Here is a 23,026-nt window from a genome sequence, read left to right as displayed (position 1 = left end):
CGACAGCCTTACTCTTTCTCCGTTAAGGTCCTGAATCATTTGTTGTAATCCATCCCCAGTGTTGCTGAATAGGACAATGTCACCTGCAAACCGAAGGTTGCTGAGATATTCGCCGTTGAACCTCACTGCTATGCCTTCCAGGTCCAATAGCTTCAATACTTCCTCTAGTATTCAGTGACTATCACTGGAGAAATTGTGTATCCTTGCCTGACGCCTTTCTTGACAGGTAACTTTATACTTTTCTTGTGGAGAACCAAGGTAGATGTGTAACATTGTAGATAGTTCCTAGGATATTCACGTATGCCTCCTGCACTCCTTGATTACACAATGCCTTTATGACTGCTGGTATCTCAACTAAATTAAATGCCTTTTCATAGGCTATGAAAGTGATATAGATAGGTTAATTTTACTCCGCAGATTTGTCAATTACCTGATTGACGACACGGATGTGATCCATCATGGAATATGTCTTCCTGAAGCCACCCTGTTCTGTTGGTTGATTGAAATCAAGTGTTGCCCTTATTTTTATGGAAATTATCTTGGTGAATATTAAGGCGAAAACCTTAAGTTGCTCATACCTCTGATGGCCTTAAAGAAAAACGCGCTGTCCGGTCCAATGGTACACAAACTATCATCCTCAGCGATGGTTTACACCCCCTAAGCAAGCAAAAAATGCAATGACTCATCCCTCTTGTAATACAGAGGCTGCAAGTACTCAGCAAAGTGAAGCGTACTGTGCGTACCTTCCTTGAAATCCCCCATACAACACACAAAACATCATACGTTTGAATTCCCTGCTGATAGGGTGCAACGTGAAGTCGAAGAGAAACGTCGTTGGCGAGAGTCTGAGTCCGCTGTACGAGCGCCCGAATCCGCAGCTAAGCGTTGAAAACGAACTGAAGAAGCAGAACTGCGAAAGCAGCAATGTGACGACGCAAGACAGTGCATTAAGAAGTGTGCAGCAGGCTTTCGCCTTTACGTGTCACAGGAGGGTAACTTGCTGCCAAATATTTTCATACAATACTTAAAGCCAGCCGATGGGCCTCTAATTCTTCAGTTCTTTAACGTCTTCTTTATGGATTAATGTTGGCATTCTTCCAGCTCCGTGGTACACTTCAAGTCATGAGGCATTGTGGCTGCAGTGCCTCACAGTATCACGCGGTGCTTCAAGGGCTGCAAGCTTTTAAAAGGGACACTAAAGGAAAATACTAAGTCGACGTGGTCTGTTTAAATACAATTCCTGAAACCTAGCAACGCTTATTTCGTGCCAAGAAAATGCTTAGTTTACGAGAAACTTACATCTGAAGAGCCCGAATATTCGAAATTCATATCTACCGCCCCCTAACCGGGGCAGTGGTGACGTTGCATACTCCATCACCACCCTTTGCTGCCGTCGGTGAGAAAAACGGCGCCCGAGAGACGGAGGCACCGAGCCAAGACAGAGCGGCGGATTCGCCGCTGCAGCTGCTTTGTGGTCAAGTAGCGTAGACCGTCCGGGCATCCCGCGACATCGCATGGAAGTTAAATTGTCTGCTACTTGCAGTTCGTGCTAGTTTCGCGAGCCATCAAAACCAGCGAAGCACTACGCGATTACAACTGATACGCGAAAGCGTGGGCGGCGCGAACTTGAGCGAAAACCGACACCTTTCGATCGGCCGCATCATTGTCGAGGGAAATTTCTATGACTTCTTTTTTCTAAAAGTGAAACGTAACTGGACAAGTAGCATTTTATTTCGTCTCATAATACAAGGATATTTTGCGGAAGAAGTGGTTGAGTACTAGTGAAAGAATTTAACTGAGGAGTTCTCTCGTCATCAGGCAATTACCTGAATGTCCCGGCGTATTCTCTAATCATGTCCTGCATTTACCTCTATTTCTTGATTATTAAGGCTCTGTTGCGATAATATTGACGCCTTAGAGATTCTCGAGCACTAATCTATCACTTTAGCTTGACTGAATATGAACCTTTAGTGTCCCTTTAAGCTTATCTCCTCCATCTTTGATTAAATCGACTGTTATTCCATCCTCTCCTGCCGTCTTACTCGCGTCATGTCTTGCAAGGTCTTTCTATCTTCATCGCTAGTTACAGAAGGAGCTTCTGTCTCCTCTTCATCACTGCTTCAAATGAAGGTAGAGTGGCTGCTATGGGTACTGTCCAGGTCAGTATAGAATTCTTCTGCTGATTGTTCTATATCATCGAAGTTGCTGATTACATTACCTTGCTAATATTTCACTGCATACACCTTGCCTTGTCCTATGCCAAGTTCCCTTCTCACTGATTTCATGCTAGGGCCATTTTTACTGCTTCCTCAATTTTCCCACGTTGGAATTTTGAATATTTCTTACTTTCTCCTTGTTCATCAGTTCTGACAGTTCAGCGAATTCTATCTGATCTCTTGCCTTGGGCACCTTCATGCTTTATTGTTTATTTATTGGATCCTTTGTTACTTGGGGAAGGTGTAGTGCTAATCGTGCACGTCTCTCTGCCCCCATCTCTCTCTTTCTCTCTCTTCTTTCTATTTCACTTCTCCTTTCCCCAGCGCAGGCTAGCCAACCGGACTCCTGACTGGTTAACACCACTCCCTGCATTTCATCTTTCTCTCTCTCTTATCTATTGGTTGCCTTGGTGCCTTGCCTCCCACTCCAACTGCTGCTTCTGAATTAGCATAGTTACCATTTCGTTCATTACATCTAGATTATCTTCATCTTCCTGCATATTTGTTTGCGAGAGCCAGCCTGAATTCATCTGCTTTGGGTTAATTGCAGGAGTCATGAGGGAGGTAGCGGCCGAATACTGCACCAAGGACGCAACATCCTGTTCTGGGGAGGGGGTTTCTTTATTGAGGGTTAGTGGACCTTCTTTATGTGGTTGCACTTGGACTAGTATAGCCCCACTGGCTCTCGGCAATTTTTTTTCCGGTATCAGGTGGCACTCCAAGCCTAAAAATGTCGTGGACTGGAGGAGGATACCAACTTACAACATTTAGATTAGAGGCCTGGGGTTCTACCTCTGCTCCCCTCCGCGAATGATAAGGCATAGCAGGGGATTATTATCGTACGAAAGCAGTGGGCATTACGTGGTGCGGCTTGATCTCACACGCTTTCATGTCGGCAGAAGTATGCCTCACCTATGTACACACGACTTCAAGCGCGACATGTGTGGCAATAAAAACCGTCTAATTTGTCTACGACCAACCAGATGGACATATTGTAAGTGTGATTTGTCTACAATAAATGGTATAAATGGTACAATAAATGGAATAAATGGTATGTGCGATTTGTCTACGACTAAAAACAGCGACCATTTCTTCCAACAAGTTTCCAACAGGCCTCAACACATTAAGCAGCAGTCTGTCTTATGCATCGGAGGTCGACCTGGTAGTTTTGACGCCCATCTGCTTTATGTGAGAAGCACAAATAGGTAAGCTAAGCAAGTAGTTCACCACGCGAATAGTGGCACCAACTATTGCAGTCAATATTATGCCCATAGGTTTCTACAAGCTTGCACTATGTTCTAATAGCCTGAGCGTCAACATTCCTATGTCGCTACGCGTAGTCCGGTGGGTCAGATGGTTATCATGCTTGTGTGTTTCCCGAATGGAAAACACCAAGCGCATCCAACACATCAAATCAGCCGTACTGCTTTTAATCGTGGCAGCAAATTTATGAAAAGTTCGAGAACAGTATCCAGGAGAGTCTAGGAAATTCCAAGAGTCGTAGCAATCATGTTTCCGACATATCCAACGGAGCAGGTGGCTCTGACGAACAAATGTTTCCCCCTTTATACTATCGAGTAGCCGGCAACAGGAAAAGGTGCCGCCTATTCAGAAATGCAGGTAACCGATATGTTTAAGGCACCACTTGGATGAAGTGCATAAGGATTAAAATAGGCCGATAGAAAGTGTTCCAAAATGTACCAAATACTTTTGGTTTTCAGCATGCTGTTATGGGCAGCCGAGAAGTTTTTTCCTTTGCAAAATAACAGGCCATGTTTAAGAAAACATCAGGCTTACAACACAGACTGCCGTTGCTACGATAGAATTGTCTCTTTTGACTGCAGAATAATAGAGGCCATGTAGAGAAAGTTTTGTCTTGGCGACAGATGTACGCTCCAAAATATGACCAAATTTACAGTCATTGCGGAAAAAGAAATGTTCATTTTTTGCAGTTATATATTGTGATATATTATAACTATGCTGATATAATGCATAAGGTTGTCACTACAATGTTATACCAAAAATAAAAGTCACAGCAACTTGCAACCGAGCTCCGTATAAAACATTATCTTAAAAAAAATGATTTGAGCACAAGTGCCACTAATTAATTCTGCCGGAACTGATATCTTCAGCTTCAAGCGTAAGTAGCTTTATTTGTTTATATCCTTTAAAGTTGCACAGGGAAATCGAAACCTCGCTTTCAGGAGCACCAAAGCAGGGCTGGTTTCATTTCTTTCTGAAGTTGTGATTCATTAAAGCAAATTACGCATGTATAAACAGTAAAATTGGGGCCGCGCGTTTATCTCCTCTTACCGATTTCAATGTGACGGCGACAACAGCAATGAGCAGGCCCCAGACAAAAAAATAGAACAGGGCAAGCTTGGAAAAAGAACCACTCCCACAATGCCTGAAGTAGAACAATGCTTGTGAGAGACAACCGAGATGGCTGCGAAACCTAATCTCTTCTTTCTACGCGCCGGCCGGACATTATTTTTCGGCTTGTTCGTGTCGTCTTTGGCACAGCGGAGCCGGAAGTTCTGCCGATGTCCTTTCTTTTGCCACAATGACGATACTAATGGCAATAATGCAGTGACTTGCAGAACCCGCAGGCGGAGTGGTACGCTAGTTCTGCGTGTAATTTTTGTGTGTCCCGAAAGAAAAAAAAAACACAACACAGTAATGCCTTTCGACGTTCAGCTTAATGAATGAAATATTTTTTTCTTCTCCCCTATTGAACGAAAAGCCCTAACAGGCAGGTACTTATGGTCGCGAGAAATAGAGATCGCCCCACTTCAGTGAATCTTCAATTTGGTTTAGTTACTGCGAACAGCGCGTTTGTGAACAACCGACTCCTCGATACGTTTAGATGCTGCCTCGTAATTTCGAGTTACCCCAAGCAATCCTGGAAGAAGGTTGAGGATTTTTGTGTTCCGCTTCCATCAGAAAACACATGAGAACATCGACAGCAGTATTCCTGTGTGAATCGAATGCGAGTTTCGCGCATTTTTATATACTGACCTTTTGACACTTTTGCCATTTTTTGTTGACCTGCATCACATGGCAGTCTCGTCTGCGCCGTTCTCCACCGCTCGTCGATACTTCTTGACTTGCGCAGTATCAGTCGGCCTTGGGTGCTTGCAGGGCACTAAATTTGCTGCGCCGTCGAAACAGCCATGCCGCGAGGCGGCGTCAGGACAGTGCCAGCGCTCGACCACGTATCATCTTCACGTTTTCATCTCGTGCCTTTACAATTTAACTACGAAGATTACGGAAGAAAACTGCCCAGAACAGCGGAAGACTATGGATCAGCGTCAGAAAACGAAGCCTAAAAATAATAAAAAGAACAGGATCACCTAATTTTGTTGTCCATGCTTTTATAAAATTAATAAATGCTGTGAAATAGCGAAAATTACTTATTTTTTTACTATTTACGCTTCTCTTTCCATTTTTTATTATTTTATTTCTTGTTCTTATTGCTATCATTATTATCTATTTTTGGGGGATATGTATTTTTATATATGAAATCAGTTGTAGTAGTTTCCTGTATGAAACTTCTATTACGCGGATTTCCGTAAGACTGACTTACTTTCTGAGTTACATATTTCAGAGAGGAAAATGAATTGATAAGTAGATTGCTGCTTTTGTTTGACCACAATAACGCCCTTCGCAATGTTTTAATGTACTGTAGACACAACCAAAGCTGGCCAACTGTGTGACAAACTGACAATTTTCGTTAAAGTTCCCCAACATACAACTGAAAAGTCATTTTCTGGGCATTTGTAAGGAGCTCGATAATCAACCTATCTTGAAAGCAAGCGTTCGGCCTTTAAACGTCGCGTCTATGGCGCAATGAAACGCACAGAAGTATTCTAGCAACTGCTGGCTGGCGAACGAGAAGACCTCTCCGCGAACCTTGGCAGTTAACTCAAGCAAAAAAAAAATACATTTGGAAGAACGTTCGCGAATCTATTCATCGTACATATCGCAATATCGCATCTTGTAAAAGTATTGCACAATTAAAGTTTTGTACTCTCTATGAACTCAAAATACGCCGAATCGATCACGTTGTACGATAATAACTTTCATAATGCCGCCTTGGCCTAATGTTGCGTCCAAGTTGTCGCTTTATAATTTAATTTTACGCTCGCTACTCCGCCTGCAAACCGGCATGGTTGAAGTTAAACGCTATGTCACAACCCTCTCTTGAAATCTTGCTGAGCGCGGCTTTGAGAGAGAGAGAGAGAAAGTCACAGGGTTGAGACAGAGACATAAATACTCTTACACTTGCAATTTTTTTGACAATTACAATGACAATAATGCTTATTTTTCGCATAAGTACAGTGTAAGGATACGAAGGGGTGTGCGGCAAACGCTGTCATTTCGACAGCTTGACAATGCCGCAGGCCCCCGCATTGGCGACTACAGCGACACCAAACACAATCAGTTTATAACATTTGAAAAATTATGCATAAAAATTCCGCAAATAAAAAACAAAGTTCTGTAGCAAAATGCAAACTTACACAATCTTACAGGTATACGTGAAGTGTAAGCATATATACCTACACAGACAAATACAATTTTCTATAGAGATGCAAAAGAAAAAAAATGTGATTGTAATACATTCGATTGTCTCATTGGAGAGTGTAGACATGTACTTCCTTGCGTGCTTGCATACTTCGTGATTCCGAGACGTTGACGCCATTTTCACCACATGCTCCCTTGGGGTCACTGCCCCATCGCAGTGGGATGTGACCGAGCCCGAAAACAGAAACGCGGCAAAGACGAATGACGGATGGAGGGGACATAGTAGTCACAAAAGGAGCACTGTGCACAACTGCGCTCATTTGTTCAGGGTGCTCGTTATTTCGCCTGCGCCTCCGACACTGCACCGTGTCACCGTTCGAGTAACGATCTCTGGCATCTGGATTGGTTCCCACGTTTTGTTACTACTGCTCCTTTGTTCTAGGTGCTCGCGATCGTTTCTAATTCTCTGAGAAAGACTTCGGCAGAAAAAAGAAAGAATAAGAACTTCTTCACCTCAAGAACATGCACGAAAGGCAATGTGAGGCTACAGGGAAGAACGCGCTGTGGCTGCCAGACCTCTGGCGCAATGACTCCTTTACTGACCCTTTCAGTCATGGTGTATATATTTGTGTATGTAACTTGCTTTCTGCCAGTTCTCTTCAGTCATCACAAAACAATAAAAATAACATTCAGTTTCTCGTAAACTGAATGTTATGCACAATGTACATAACAATGTATGTACAATGTGGCGCAATTTATGTGTGGAGCATTACTACATTTTTAATCGTCGCGAAGCTACCCTGCTTTGTCGAATATGGCTAGAGGTGACGTTCACCAAGTCTTTTCCGAATCGGATGGGCCGACGACGCCTCGTGTGATGACTGTGGTAACGAGGAGACTCTTCAATACCTTCTCTGTGACTGTCCTCGCTATAATTTACAGAAACGATCGTTCGCGAACGCGACGGCGCGCTTTGACCGAAGATCTCTAACAGATGAACTTATTTTAAGATGCCGTCATCCCAAGTCATCGCACGAGAGAGCAACGAGTGCACTGTTGCAGTTTTTAAGAGCAACAAAATTGGACAAGCGGCTGTAGCCTGAACATATGTCTATAGTGTTGCAAATGTTACTGTACTGTGCGGTGATAGTATGCGGTGACAGTGGCCGACTGTGATTGTGTCTCTATGCTCCTTTGTTTCTTTATCTCTACCTTGTTATCACTTTACCTCCCCCTCCCCTCTTTCCTCAGCGTAGGGTAGCAAACCGGATCTTCCCCTCTGGTTAACCTCCCTGCATATCCCCTTTCCTCTGTCTCTCTTATTCTGCATAAGTTTCACCAATTAAATGAATAACTTTTGCAAAAAAAGAAAACAAATATTTTGCAACACGTGTTTAGCGGTGCTTAAGTGGAATTATATTAAGAGTGCACTAAAGAGCACTTTGATGAAAGCACTACCGAGTTTGGTGGGCCGACCGACGTGGCGGGATCGGTGAACAATGCAAGAAAAGTAGTTATTTTCTCTCGTAAAAGGTCCAGCCGATAAATTAATTGTGCATGTGCTTCGAGCCTGGGATTCAGTTCTTTTTCAAATTAAAGAAAACGCAACGTGTCCGGTTGTATGAAGAATTTGGTTGTACAAAGAAGCCCGCGAATAAACGAAAGGTACCTCAAGCGTCCAGTCGAGCGTCAACTTTGTGTGCATTTGCGGGCTTCTTTCACGCTCGGAAAAACACTTTTATGTAGCACGTATTGAGTAAACAGAAACCTGTACAGGGAGTTTTTCATGCCGCCGTACATTTTTTTCATTGACAGTTTTCATCTAGTTATAGTATTTGATAAGTCGAATAATTAAGTAAGACTAATTATTTTATTAGGCAGAACGAAAAAAAATATAGTTTCAGTATCTCCAAGTGACCACAAATAACATTATCATTGTTCTGTCCAACTAAATGGTATTTGCACATTTTTAAACTATGGCTAAAGTTAGCTGGGACACCCCCTATAACTGCACGACCAAATCCAAAGTTATTAAGTGTCAATAAAGAAGTGTTCTGTAATACTAAAAAAAAAACGACAGTCGTTTAATGCGGTGTTTTAGTAGAGACTCAATGACTGTGACAGACGCAATGTTATTCGCCTGACGCAGCTTCATTGTGTCTTGTCTGTCGCGGAAAGACATCAGTCCGAAGCTCATACGTTCCGGCATGTTCCGGCACGCATATAACAGCAACACACCAGCTTTCCTTCCAGTTAATGTTAAGAAAATCTACGAGTTATAGTATGGCTTTCAAAATTTGGTAGAGTTTGACGTGCCGCCAGATCTCGGAGGCCATGGTTATCGGGCACAAAGAAGGCAAATAATTTGCGTGTAGTCATTCTTGCAGCGTCCCAATGACACAACACGTAATGAGCACGCCAATGACGAAAGACGACCCGCCAAAAGTGTGTGGGCAACGCGTTTCATGCGGTATCTATATACCTAAGGAGTCACGAATCATGGACAAACTGTCGAAGCGAGCAATCGTATTGCGCAGCGTAGAGGCGTACGACCCTTTTATTCCCAGAAGAGTTCAAGGCCATGAGAGCACGCTGCGCCTGGCCCGGCCAGCCAGAGATTAGAGCAAAAACTAAAGCTCTCCACGTGTCTCGTTCCATAGTTGCGCCGTTTTGCCTTCCACTCACGTATATAATCCGGCTTGTGAATTCGAACTCCAAGGAAAGCCGAGTCTCATTTCCACGCAAAGGCCTGAGGTTTCAATGGTCAGTGAAACCATGAGGCAGCGGAAAAACGCGGGAAATGAAACTGCGATGACGTAATTCCAGAGAGGCGAAGCCACATTATTCGACGCGGCTGCTCGGACATAAAGAAATCCCGAAAGGTGGGTACAAATACCAGCAGAACAAATTGAGAGACACATTGCTCTTCACCTCATCGGCAATTTTCATTTTGGGATCGTACTGCTTTTCACCTCACGTTTGTGGGATCAGTGTCTTGCGCAGGAGCAGATTAAAAACCAACTGTGCTTCAGCGATACTTTCGTCATGCGCAGCAACGAACTGCGAAGCTACCGCATCCCAGGTCAGGAGACACAACACGTAGGGGAAAAAAATAAACAAGATTCAGCAATTCATCTGACTTTGAAACTATTTACGGTAAAAGCTGCAGGGGTTCTCACACCATACATTTCCGTTTTCTCAACAACCACATCTCCGCCATGCACACTTCACCGTCTTTGTCCACTTCACTGTGCTGTCTGCTGTGGTGTCCGAAATGCACGCCCGAAACTGACCCTCTAGGAGTCTGGTCGTACACAAGTCGTACACAAAGGCTTTGTTATCCCCAGGGTAAATCTGAATTTCTTTGAATCTGAATGAATCGCATGAATCTGAATGCGTGCGTGCGTGCGTGTGTATGTGAACTGTCTCTATCCCCACCATCCCCTTGGGGACCGACAGCACTATCATTAAAAAATTTTTTTCGAGCTAATTTTGCCAAGTATGTAAACTTTGCTTTGATACACGCGTTCCGGTACGTTCTAGAATTGGCTTGAGATTAATAATGCCCTTTTATTACCTCTGCGGGATAGGCTGACCGGGGGGGAAAAATTACGGCCGGCTGCGGATACTTCTAATTACAGGGAGCTGTTCCATTTCCTGTTGTTTGGTTAATCCGAGTGCATCGAGTTACGTACGTTGTCAGCCGCTAATCTCCGGAGCTGCAGGCACACAGATGGTGATATCAGAATGACTGGCCCACCTGCAAAGCACGAGTGGGAAAACTCGCAGGCTTAACAGGAAGGCATAAAGGGGGCAAAGGTTTGATGGTTATTCAGAAAAAAATAGGGCGGTTTACTGCCCTCTACAACGAAAATGCGAAATGTATCTAAATAAGAGACAGAGGTGAGTGGAAGCCTAAAGAGGCGCACAAAAGTCTGAAGAGGTACGCATTACTATGTGAGCCATTGTGAAGAAGAGACGAAGCTAATCTCGCTGTGCCGTGTTTTCCTCACTGCCGCGCTTGAAAGTCACGTTATTTTATGATGCTATGGAAATTTTGACATTCTTAGAAGCTCTTCTTAAACATCATATCGTATTTCTTTATTAGTGTGCGTGATTTCTCTGCCTCTCTGAGACACTGTAGCACGGTAAAATAGTTTGCTCTATTAAGGGTCCTGGTTAAATGTACACATTTTAGGGCAGTAAAAATAAAACATTTTTTGTATACGACAGTGAGCTGAACCAAAACCTGCAATGAAAGAAACCACATAATTGAAAACTCTGTACCACTTCTCGTCACTTAGTGCATACATTAATATATCTGACACATGTTTGCCATAATCGCTATGAAAGTATATTACATGAAGTTCGCGTGTCTTTTCTTTACTGTCTCATCTCGTGCATGTTGCACGTCGTCATTTTTACATGACACCACAAGACCAAAGAAAAGAAAATTTAACTTCTCTTTATCAACAATCTCCCCACTTTTTCCCGTCAACGTACAGCAATGGTGTCAGCCATTTTTCAAACCAGCACCCGTAATGGTGCAAACGTTTTAACCACGATATGCCAAGTATCTTTGCAGCGATACCTGGTTATACACACTGCTTCCTCGGTATATTGTCAGCATGTCTTTCGTGGTAGATTTTTCGAAATGTTAAGCAACGTCCAAAAGAATCAGGGTAGCAAAACGTATTTTTTCTTGTTAACTTCTCCGCCTTTCCTTCATTTTCGTCTCTCTCCCGACAATCGAGCCTGCGCTAACTCTGGCCTGAAGTGTTGTTACATGCCACCTGGCGCTGTGAATAAGCGTGTCTTGTTCCTGTTAACTTTAATAACATTTTTCGCGTCATCATTACTTAACCAGAAATAAGCAATACATCAAAGACTTTTCAGCACCAACTATTGCCCTCGTCAGAAAAAGGAAGAATAATAAGCGCCATTTCCATGCAGATAGAAAACGAGCACTTTCCGAAAACAAAGTTTTAAAAGTATTTTGTATGGTTGCGTGCATAAAGAGAAAGAAAGAAAGACGGTAGTTTTCTCGTTCGTCTACAGTGGTAGACGATTGTGCAGAGATCTCCGAGCTGCAAACTTACACTAAGCGTCGTAATGGCCTAAGAACTCTGTGGCATGATTGGGCAAAAACATGCTTATCATGCATCTTGCGGTTCTTCGTACTTCCAAAGATATGCTAAATGAAAGGAATATGCAAAAAAAAAATGTCCGCGGCCACACCAGTTTACAACTTCCAATCCTCATCCTACCACGCTAAATAAATGCTATGGAATCGCTGAATATCCTTCGCGGTTCTCAAGACAAAATGTTATTGTACATATTGCGAACAAACTTAATTCAATTGACGCTCACGTGGAACTGAAACCAATTAGGCCAGCCAGATGTTTACTTGAATTACATCGCCCTTTTCCACGTGCCAAGCTGCAAGGCCCATAACCATCAGGAGTGGCGCCTCACAAAGCAATGAAAGCCCTTCAACGCTTCTTTGAAGACGCTGGCAAATGTAATAAATGTTGACTCCACCGCACCATGTTTAACTGTGAGTGCCTCGTTCGTGCATCCGAAATAAACTTGCGTACTTCGGGCACACGTGAACTCTATTCGCTAGAATTTCGGCGTAGACTGCATCGCCTACAAACTTTGTTTAATATCGTTAATAAACAAGCAAAAATGGATCCCGACATATACATCAATTTTAATAAAACAAGAGAAACCAGATGCAAGCACAGCAAAACGATTGTGATGCCACCGACTAAAACTACTGCTTATCGCTTCTCTTTTTTCCCTCGAACTATAGCAGAGTGGAATGCTCTACCGCAAGAAGTCGCTTGTATGTCCTCGGTTGAATCATTTGTGTCTGCCGTACAATCTTTGCAATGAAGCGTGTTCGTTTTAGAATCACCATTTTCCTATTTATGTAATTTTGTACATGCTGCCTTTCCCGACGCAATAGTCTGTATCTTGAAGCATTTTTTATGGTTCCTTGTACCCCATGTTTTTGTTATTTTGACACTGCAGTGCCGACTTTGTATACACTCACTCCTGCCTGGACTGCCAAGAGGCAGTTGGCAGTATCTAATAAATAAATAAACAAATAAATAAATAAATAAATAAATAAATAAATATTTCAACAGGAGCTTTACGAGGGCGACTTTCGCTGTCAGTGTCGGCATTTTCTACTGTTTAATGTAAGTACTGACCAATGCAAGAATTTATAGTTTGTTTTATTTTTAATAATAATAATTAATGTGGTCAGCAGTGCCCGCCTCCAGAAAGCGGCGACAACTGCCCTGTTTTCGCCTAAAAGGGAGATATATATGAAAGCGCATTAAAACTACTCTGATGTCTTAAACAAGCGATAATGCGTATCATTTCTCTTTCCTCACCCGAGCTGTTAGCTAGATAGAAAGCGCTTGTTTATGACATGGTTTAGGTATCATCAGTGAATTCAATCTCATCAGTTTAAATTGCGTCTATTTGTTATTTATCCCAAGCTCGGTTTCTTCACTTTTTCCCACTTTGGTGCGGCTCGTGATTTGTGTTGCATTCATTCATTTATTAATTCAATCATCCATTTATTCCCTTGCCCTTGCCCTATCCACTACATGCGATTCTTGTCTCTCAGCACGTACGTTACATTGGCTTTGTTCCCTCGTTCATTTAGTAGGTACTTCAGAATTCTTGATTGAAATATGTATATATACGTGATTTTCTTTGTTTAATTTTTCAAAGCACTCTCTCAAGTTTCAGTAGTGTTGCTTCCAGTGTGGCGCTTTGATATCTGTACCAGCGTTTTTTTTTTCTTCACTCAGATGACAAAACGGAGATACTGCACAAGTGTGTGAGCGATCGATTTGGGTGATAGTGAGAACGTTGGCAACGATTCCGTCACCAACTTCTCCGCAAACAATTAATCGTGTAATGATCAAAAGATAACATGAGGATGTGCTATGAGAAAGCTTTCAGGCACTGAAATACACTTTGTAAACAAACATATTAAACAGGTAAAAAATTCATATTACAAAAAAAAAAAGAAACAGCAACAAAACGGCACATTTTCACTTTGTACATTTAAATATCAATAAATTGAACTGGATAATACAAAGTAAATGCAGCGCCGGCTACTCCGTACCTCATGAGGAGTTAGTGTTTTACACATATACATCTGTACGCTTTACACATAACTCTGATACGCTGATACATGCAAATAGTACATATAGCATAGTGTACATATGTCTATGTTATGCACGTATAAGATACCTTATGTACTGCATATGCATAAACCATGCACTCTGGCCATGGTTGGACGTGCCCGAGTGGTGGCTACAGCCAATGGGCTACTGTAATGAGGAGCCCACCTGATGTATATTAGGAACAATCTCTTAAGGACCACTCCACACCCTCCCTGTAAATACTTCGGCCAATAAAGTTTCTCGGTCAGTCAGTCGGTCGGTCGGTCGGTCGGTCGGTCGGTCGGTCGGTCGGTCGGTCGGTCGGTCACGTGTAAACAGCGCAACATGTCAAAGAACTCTCGAAACAAGAATGATAACAAAGCAGGCTTGCCATTTAGCATAAGCACCGAATGACAGTACAAATAAAGCAATCAGGATCAGATTTAGTTTCTTCGTGTTCTTTGTTAATACAAACTTTGATGTCGCTCTCTGAAGTCCCTCCTGCTTTGACTGAAAGGGGCACCAGCCAGATTAAATAAATAAATAAAATTCGGATACAAACTGTAGAGATCCCTTCAGCAACAAATATGGTTGCGTGCGAGAACCTGTAGCTAGCAGACTGCTGCGTATTAACTTCGTACTCATTGTTCTGGGTGTTTGACCAGTGTACACGTCTTCGCAGGCACGGTATAACACGTAATCTAATGTCTGCAAGACAACTCTCAGATTAGTATAGTTTTGTGTTATGATAAAGTAAGTGCTGTTCATGAAGCGCAAAATTATCTTCCACCCGACTGTAGCACCCAGCTACAAAGGAAACCCCATACGAGTTTCTCACAAAAGAAGGCTTTGCAGTTGAAGAAAACTTTGACCTGTTCCGGGTTCACACTCGTAATCAATGCCTTTCAGAGTAGTTGCTTTATCATCTGAGTTTACCAGGAGGCTAGAGTATCCCAGAGCGACGCAGAATTATTCCTAAACACGATGCCGAAAGGAAGGGAATATGGCAAATCATATCCGCGAAAACAGGCAAAGTGGAGGGACGTTCATAAGAGAACAATTGTCCTCCACCCGACCGTATCACGAACCTCCAAGCTTCCTCCTCCTTGCGGGCTCCCTCAGGAATGATTTGCCTAAGTATTTTTTGCTGGTACTGGAATCATGTTAGATTAAATACGATAACGTAATGGTTGCCAGAAACGTAAACCATACAGGTAGGTATGCGGTAAAGAAATGAAAATATCAGAAATATGAGCGCCTTTTGTTAGTCGCGTGATCATCTGCATGGGAAGTAAGAGAAGTGGCAGGAACGAGCGATGGATGGATGGATGGATGCAAAACTTTAATAAGGTCCTGAGGTACGCGACTCAGCGCGCACATAAACAAAGTTTAATAGCTTGGGGAGGGAACAAGAGTTCAGGATTGCCAGTCAGCCTCTGCATTCTGTAAGGGAGTACGCTTACCTAGATCAATTACTACCAGAGGACCCTGATCAGTAGAAGCAAATATACAGAAGAATAAAAATGGGTTGGAGTGCATAGGCAGGCATTGCCAGATCCTGACTTGGAGCCTACCACCATGAGTGAAAAGAAATGTGTACTATCACTGCATTCCACCGGTGCTAACATATGGGGAAGAAACTTGGAGGCTGACAAAGAAGCTGGAGAACAAGTTAAGGGCCGCGCAAAAGGCGATGGAACGAAAACTGTTCAGCGTAACGTTAGGAGACAGAAAAAGAGCGGTGCGGATCAGAGAGCAAACGGGGATAGCCTATATTGTATTTGATACTAAGAGAAAAAGAAATGGAGCTGAACAGGCCATGCAATTCGCAGGATGGATCACCAGTTGACCATTAGAGTTACAGAATGGGTGCCAAAGAAGGGAAGGGCATTCAAGGACAGCAGAAAACCAGGTGTGGTGATGAAATTTGGAAATTTGCAGGCGCAAACTCGAATTAGTTGACGGAGGACAGAGGTAATTGGAGATCGCAGGGAAATGCGTTCGTCCTGCAGTGGACATAAAAAAAACAGGCTGATGATTATCAAACTAGGCTTAAATACCATGTCATGGCGTAAAAGAATACGCAGGTAGGTAGGTGACGCGTTCGGAACTCTGTATCCAACTAAGAACAGGCTGGTCATGCGTCTAAATATTTAGGCCTCGTTTATATGCTCCATAAAAATTGTTAAAAGTCAGCGCTCTTCCCTGTCACTACTCTAACTTTCCGTGTAGATCGTCGTGCTGCTAGCCAAAGGGGCAACACTACCAATACACCCGTTCAGCCACCCTAGACAAAAGCGAAGTTTGAAAAGCTGACGAACTTTTTACTTGAATCGGCTTGGCAGGAGGCTGAGAGACAGCCGCCAGTTTGGAGGTTATCTCACAATTAATCTTCGTCACTGCTTCCATTGTTCGATGCCAGTGGTGTATAGGCGTCTCTTAAGATTGGATAACTAGTTCTTGATATATCTTAAAAGAAATGTGTCTGCTTCAGAATAAAGGAAGGTAGCAATAAATTGAGATTTATTGTAGTCGATTTCAGAAGTTTCTCGGCGTGCTTGCTTTTCTGCGGCACGTGTCGAGAAATGTTGGAAAGGAAATTGTTTGAAAAACGTGAACGACGTGGTGTTTTCAATAGCAACGTATAGAAGGTGTCCGTGTGGCTTCCCCGGTACCGGCACAACGCAATGCGAATTCCCGTTAACTTCTTTCACTGTCCTCTCGCCAACTTCTCAGTGAGGCACGTCGCTAGAGTTTCCGTGGCCCGAACGCTTCTTTCAATATACTTTGCAGCAGCGAGACAGCTTTACAGCTCACAAAGGAACCGCAAGGAGGAACAAGAGAGAAATTAACTTGACTTGTTTTTCTACTGCTGTTGGCTATCATCCGCAAAAGTTTTGCAGAAAGGGATCTATAACTCATCTCGAGGATATCACAGATTCTCGACAATATATGAATAACGTCAACACATGTTATGAGCCAGCGAACACTCTCTCTTAGAGAAAAGGTCGTTGGGGTTATCATTTGTGACAGTATTTATTATATATATAGTTACCAACGTTAGAGTCAATAGTAATAAATAAACAAGGTAGTCTTTCCTTACTAAAGGGGCTCAGCTATCAACTCCGAAACGTAGTTTGTGCCACCGGATACGAAGTTTGTAGCCTAAAATAACTTTGTAAGACTGACTCCACAAAAGCTAGAAGCTTTGCCTCCGGTGGTGTTGGTCGCATTCTGGAGCGCGTAGCTCAGATCCATTAGTAACAGTGACTACCTTGTTTAGTTAGTAATGTTAACTAACAATTCTACGTTTCTACCTTACTAAATGCATTTACTACCAAGGAAATAAATATCGTGATAAAGAGTAACGACAACGACATATTTTTCTCCCCAAAAGTGTCCGATCGAGTCAAATGTGTATTTTCCCTGCCCTCGGGACATGCGTCTTTATTGTCGCTCACCGCATTATTTAACACGACAACGTTCTCTCGCAGGTGTCAGGCCAAAGAAGAAGAATGCTGCTCAGACAGACTATTCCTTTGATTACCGCGCTGTCGCGATACCTATGGCGTTCTACTCCGGAGCTTGAGGCATAAGATTCAATTCCCCATCGCGGTGGCTGCACCATATTTGAAGAAAAAAATAGAAAGGCTCTCGTGTGGTCAGTATTACGTGCGCTTTAAGGTACAACAGGTCACAAAATTAATTCTAATACCTCCTGCACGACGTTCGTGCTATTACCATGCGTTGCAACGGAGTGTTACACGCAATCAATCAGTCCGTCAGTCAGTCAATTAACCGTACTAGTGGTTTGTGCAAGCTTGCCGTTTATATCGACGACAATGATTAAACGAATATTTTCTTGCTTTTTTATTTCCTGCTTAAGTTTGTTGTGACGAGGGTTTAAATCGACCGGAACACCGAAGTTTTCCTACGTATAAATAATATGCAAATATATACTAAAGTTAAGAAACAATAGAAGCAAGATAAACGATGCAAGTTGTAATCAAAACTATGGGTCAATGTTCAGTTAACGACGATGATAACAATACATTTACTGATATTTCCTTAAATATTTTAAGGCCATCGATAATATCCGCCTATTGTGTCACATCAATTAAAACTAAGAGCTAATAAATGTGTAACTCACCCACCGTGGTGGCGCATTGGCTAAGGCGTTGTTATACTAAGCCCTAGGGCACGCGGGATCGAATCCTCGCCGCGGCGGCCGTACTTCTATGGGGTCGAAATGCAAAAACGCCTGTGTACCGCGCATTTGGTGCACGTTAAAGAACCCCAGTTGGTCAAAACTAATCACGCGAAAACCAATGATATCATTGATATCATGATATCATGTTGTACAGCTCAAACGCGCCTGCATGTATATAAAATTTTGTTCATGTTGTCGCCAATTTTGTGGCGAAGGACTATTCTCCAATCAGATTGCTCCCGCGGCGCGAATAGTCTGTTATACAGTATCTTCTTGAACGTGCGCGAGCACCATCTATTATTGTGGAATGTTCAGTGATACGATATACAGGGTGTTTCAGCGAACACTTCCAACATTTTTTAAAGGTTGCCTGTTGGAGATAGCTCAATTCTAGTTTATGGGCCGGTCTACTCGAAGCGGCGGAGACTACTTGCGCAAGAAATTGATATGCAAAATAAACTAATTAACAAAAATTCGCTAATTACCTTTTTAGATAACTATCATATGACCTATATTGCGATTTACAAATTCTAGCCGTGGACTTCGCAAAGTGGATCCACTTGGAACGAATTCTCAAGACGACACCAGTTTCGAGATACTATAAATTCCCAATCTTTGCGGAGAAATGCATTGGCGTTCCAGTTACTTGTGTGCTTCAATGCATAAAACGACGTTTTGTTAACAAATTAACTGGAACGCCAGTGCATTTCTCCTCAAAGTTCGGGAATTTATGTCTCGAAACTGGTGTCATATTGAAACTTCGTTCTAAGTAAATCCGCCTTGCGAACTCCACGGCTAGAATTAGTAAATTGCAATATGGCACATACTTCAGTTAGTTAGAAATTGAATTAGTTAATTTTTAATAATTAGTCCATTTTGCATCTCAATTTTTTGTGCAAGTATTGTCCGCCGCTTCGAGTAGACCAGCTCACGAACTAGAATTGCGATATCTGCCACAGGCGACATTTAAAGATTTTTGAAAGTGTTCACTGAAACACCCTGTATAAACAAAGGCCTGACTTGATCCCGAGTACAGATTTCAAAGATCGACGACTGCGCCTGCCGCTATATTACTGCGATTTGTGAGTGGCTTTTTGGACCACAAGTCTGCCATATAAGGAGTTACATTCCACACTGACGGTATTGGCTGTCTAATTCCTTACCGTGACTGCAACACGAAATATAACGTATTGCGTGGGGTCCTGCTATACCACTAGATGAGGAGACAGTCTGAAATATGAATGCAGACATCAATCTGGCCGGAAATTCGTCTGAAATAAACCTCTAAGCACAGAGGCTCTGTGTTTACAAAACAAACTCACCTTAGTTCTGGGGATTAGTTTGGAGACAATTGTGTTTTTCCGGAAACGCGAGACAAAACCGCGTCCCACGAAGACGGCTTTTACGGAAGATAATTATTTTCTTGACAGTAAAATTAAAAATGAAACTGTCTGGAGGTTGTTGAAAGATATACGTACTCCTATCATTGACTGGCTTTGATTTCGCAGTCGCAATAAGCACCTTAGGCTAAATATATGAAAGACGAAAATTAAACTTTGAATTTATTTTCCCCGTACAACAAAAAGGTAAGGTATGCCGGTTAGAAGCTACAAAGTTTCTAACCGGCAGCCTGAGATCAAACAAAAATAAAAGCATGGCAGACAAGCAAAAACATAGACAGCAGTCAAAGTAGTACCACATATCAAATATATTCATACAACGTTACATGATGTCAAAGTACCATTGGCAAGAGATTATAAAATCACTCTAAATGTTTGAAATGATTCAGAATTTGGAAACCACAGAAGGGAATGAAACTGTAGCGCAGATAAGATGAAATATGTGAAAATTTTGATAAGTCCCACTTGAACAATCTACACAAACAGGAAGTCCTGTCTACTGAACGTCAGAACACAACGCTTAAATTCTCGAAGCTGTACAGTGAACATATTGCTGTTGTTCTTGTCCTATGCATTTAAAGTCGTTGGTAGCAGTAATCGCAAAGTTTGGCTACTATGCATAATTAGTTCTGATTTGAAGAACTGTCTCCTTTGTAGCCCATCTAGCAGAAATTATTTCTTTTTTCCTTGAGAATTTTTTAAAATTTCTTCTACAGTAAGAAATATCAGAAACATAATCACAAAATATCGAGGAATAATTGCCTAAATAATTAGCTTAATTAGCTCATTTCACGCCGGGGTTTCTCCCAGACGTGATGTTTGCTTATTGAAACAATCCAGATTAACCCCCGTGTTCGGAAATACGCCTTAACTTATTAAGCCCATGCTTGACTTGGTCAAGATAAGATCTGGCTTGAACGTGCCGAAGATACGCATTGCCTTTCCGTGGACTTGTTCACATCAGGCGTTATCTTGACCAAGTCAAGCATGAGCTTAATAAGTTAAAGCGCATTTTTGAATAAGGGGGTAACTGGACGCATGGCACTATTAGCAAAAAAAATTTTTCGAGGTCAGGGAAGAGGCTCCCCGCAAAGGAATTACTAGCATCGTATAAGACCACTTCTGTTGCACCAAATGCGCATTCTGCAGAATCTCACCGTTAATTTTAATTCACATTGATTACTATGAGTCAACACTTAAGCAATGCATAAATATAAACGGCCATGGAGGCAAAAATGACTGTCACATTTTTATCAAGCTCCGCACACACATTCGCGATATACGCGACTGTTATCACAAAACTAGTTGTCGTACTGGATGAGCTTGCTCCCAAATTATATATCTATATATGTGTTGTTTTGATTATTTTGTATTTGCTTCGCACCATCCCGCACGCTTCTCCCGTTTAGAATTCCCTCCTTAAAAGCTTCCTTCATCCTTTTCTTGCGGATGCCAGCCGCCTGGAGAAGGTTTTGTTCCCCTGCATTCTACAAATTATATATCGAGAAAGAAAAATGAAATGTTAGGTCAACTCTTCGCACAAGCAGAATCAAATAAATGTGTGGCGTATTTATGGGTGATGTGGAAACCGCTCCAGACAAGATAAGAATTTGTGTGCGAGGGCAGCAGAAATGCGATGGCGGCACGCGCCTTCAGGCGTGGTTTTGCAAACTTCGCTTGCGCATCGCCACCGCGATCCTGCTTTATTCTGGCCTCCATCGGGAGTCATTAGGCAGCCTTAATACACTCCACGTCGCCGTCGCGGTTTGTCGCCTTTTGAACCAGCGACGACAAAAGGACGGCGCTCTCAGAACGCGTCACCGGCAGAGAGGCGCCAGCGACACCGCTTCCTCACCCATAACTGGAGACAAAAAAAAAAAACTGAAAATAGGGCCGCGAACTTTCTCTCGATAAGTCGGAAGTGCGCCACTGCAAAGTTTGTGAATGGTATGCCTGCACTACCGAGCTATTTAGGTTCCTTCCTCGCTGCTTAAGCGACCACCTCCTCTCCTATAGAGCTATACCAAAACACGCCCTCGGTGTCACGGAAGAAAGAACAGGGGCGAAAAGCACGTGTTAGGCTGACGGCAGCCCAGTGCTTGATGAAAGACGGAGATCCGTGAATGAGGCTGACGAACAAAAGGAAGAAAAGGAGCCATTATTAATTGCAGCCATGGTGATTCAAAGCCACGGGGCAGGCTTGGAAATATGACGAAGAATTATTTCCGCTTATGCACCAAATATGTACGACAGCTATTGCGTCTTTGGAAACCCGTCCGGCTGCCCGCGCTAAATTGTTCAAAGTGCATTCAGTGGTGTCTCAGGAAACGTTCTGGCTATTTATACTGACTCCTCTTAAATTCACAGAAATGCATTCGTAAACTCGTGGAAAATGCACTTCGGCATCGCGAACTTGTTATTTTTATTAGACATTGGCAATGAAGTTGGTGCAGCAAACAACGACCGGTCTTGACCCAGTATGTGACTTTCTCATACTTTTTAAGGGGGGTGAAGGGGAGGTGTCGAGCCTAAGGAGGATGTGATGGAGTGGAATTTGGTGGATTAGGTGAGTTGAATCTGTCACAGCAGCCTTCGTGTCTCACGCTGCGCCTGCAGGTAACCAGCCAGTTCCTCACCAACTCAACATAAGGAGCAGCGTAAGGTACGTTCACCGTAAGAGCGAAGGCCTCTCGCAAAAATCCACACTTAAGCTTGCCTTGCGTCCCGAGACACCGTCCCGTAAACGGCTGCACATTTAATTTCATCACACCGTCAAATTCTCTGCCATCCTCGACTGCGTTTCCCTTCTTTTGGCCCCCATTCTGTAACTCTGATGCACCACCGGTTATCTGCCCTACGCATTACATGTCCTACCCAACTTCTTTCTATATACTATTATCACGTACAATATCGGCTACTCTCGTTTGCTCTCTGATCTCTTCCAGCCTCTTAAAGCTACGCCTGTCATTCACGTCATTTGTGTTCCACGTATGAGCGGCAAAATATTCGAGTGCTCCTGTATTTTACGAGCCAAGAATTTGTTGTAAGCGGCATTCAAACATTATTACATTTTCAGCCAATTTTCGTGTGATATTACGTCAACTGCCATCTCTTTCTTTGTCATATTATCCACCTCAATCATAACTTTTACGCGTAATTTTCATTATTCATATAGTTTTCTTTTTCTTTTCTTTCGTATGTGCGAACACCAATCTACCAATGCATATCCATATAATTATGTGTAATGCTAACCGGATGTATGATGTTGCACCGTTTTCCGCTTGACTGTGTTTGATGTTTCCTGCACTTCGAAGGATGCCTTATCACTCTTTTCCTAATGCCCGCAAGGACCCTAATGGTATTTGAAAAGAAACAAAAAGAGAGAAACAAATAAATAAATAAATACTGCTAACTTGTCAACCTGATCCCTCGATAAAATTTATGAATATCTGTGTAAACATAGAGTACTGAGTAAATTTTCCCCAT

The 23,026-nt window shown here is 42.6% G+C and overlaps 1 protein-coding gene across 3 annotated transcripts in view; it reads right to left on the bottom strand.

The window, feature by feature from the left end:
• LOC129383766 (uncharacterized) overlaps positions 1 to 23,026 on the bottom strand; it is a 644,189-nt gene that overhangs the window by 370,872 nt on the left and 250,291 nt on the right. For 2 of the 3 annotated variants that reach the window (XM_055068540.2, XM_055068538.2), the window contains exons 1-2: positions 22,793 to 22,898; positions 10,436 to 10,500 (exon numbers count right to left, since the gene is read on the bottom strand). The gene's annotated coding sequence lies outside the window, so the exon portion shown is untranslated. Of the gene's footprint in view, positions 1 to 10,435; positions 10,501 to 22,792; positions 22,899 to 23,026 lie in introns of those variants that run through there. The other variant, XM_055068539.2, reaches the window with a different exon arrangement.

The sequence above is a fragment of the Dermacentor andersoni genome, chromosome 9 (genome assembly GCF_023375885.2).
Source record: "Dermacentor andersoni chromosome 9, qqDerAnde1_hic_scaffold, whole genome shotgun sequence".
In the NCBI taxonomy this organism is placed as follows: Eukaryota; Metazoa; Arthropoda; class Arachnida; order Ixodida; family Ixodidae; genus Dermacentor; species Dermacentor andersoni.
Note: the sequence above shows the minus strand (reverse complement) of the source record. Positions and strands in the feature narration are given on the sequence as shown.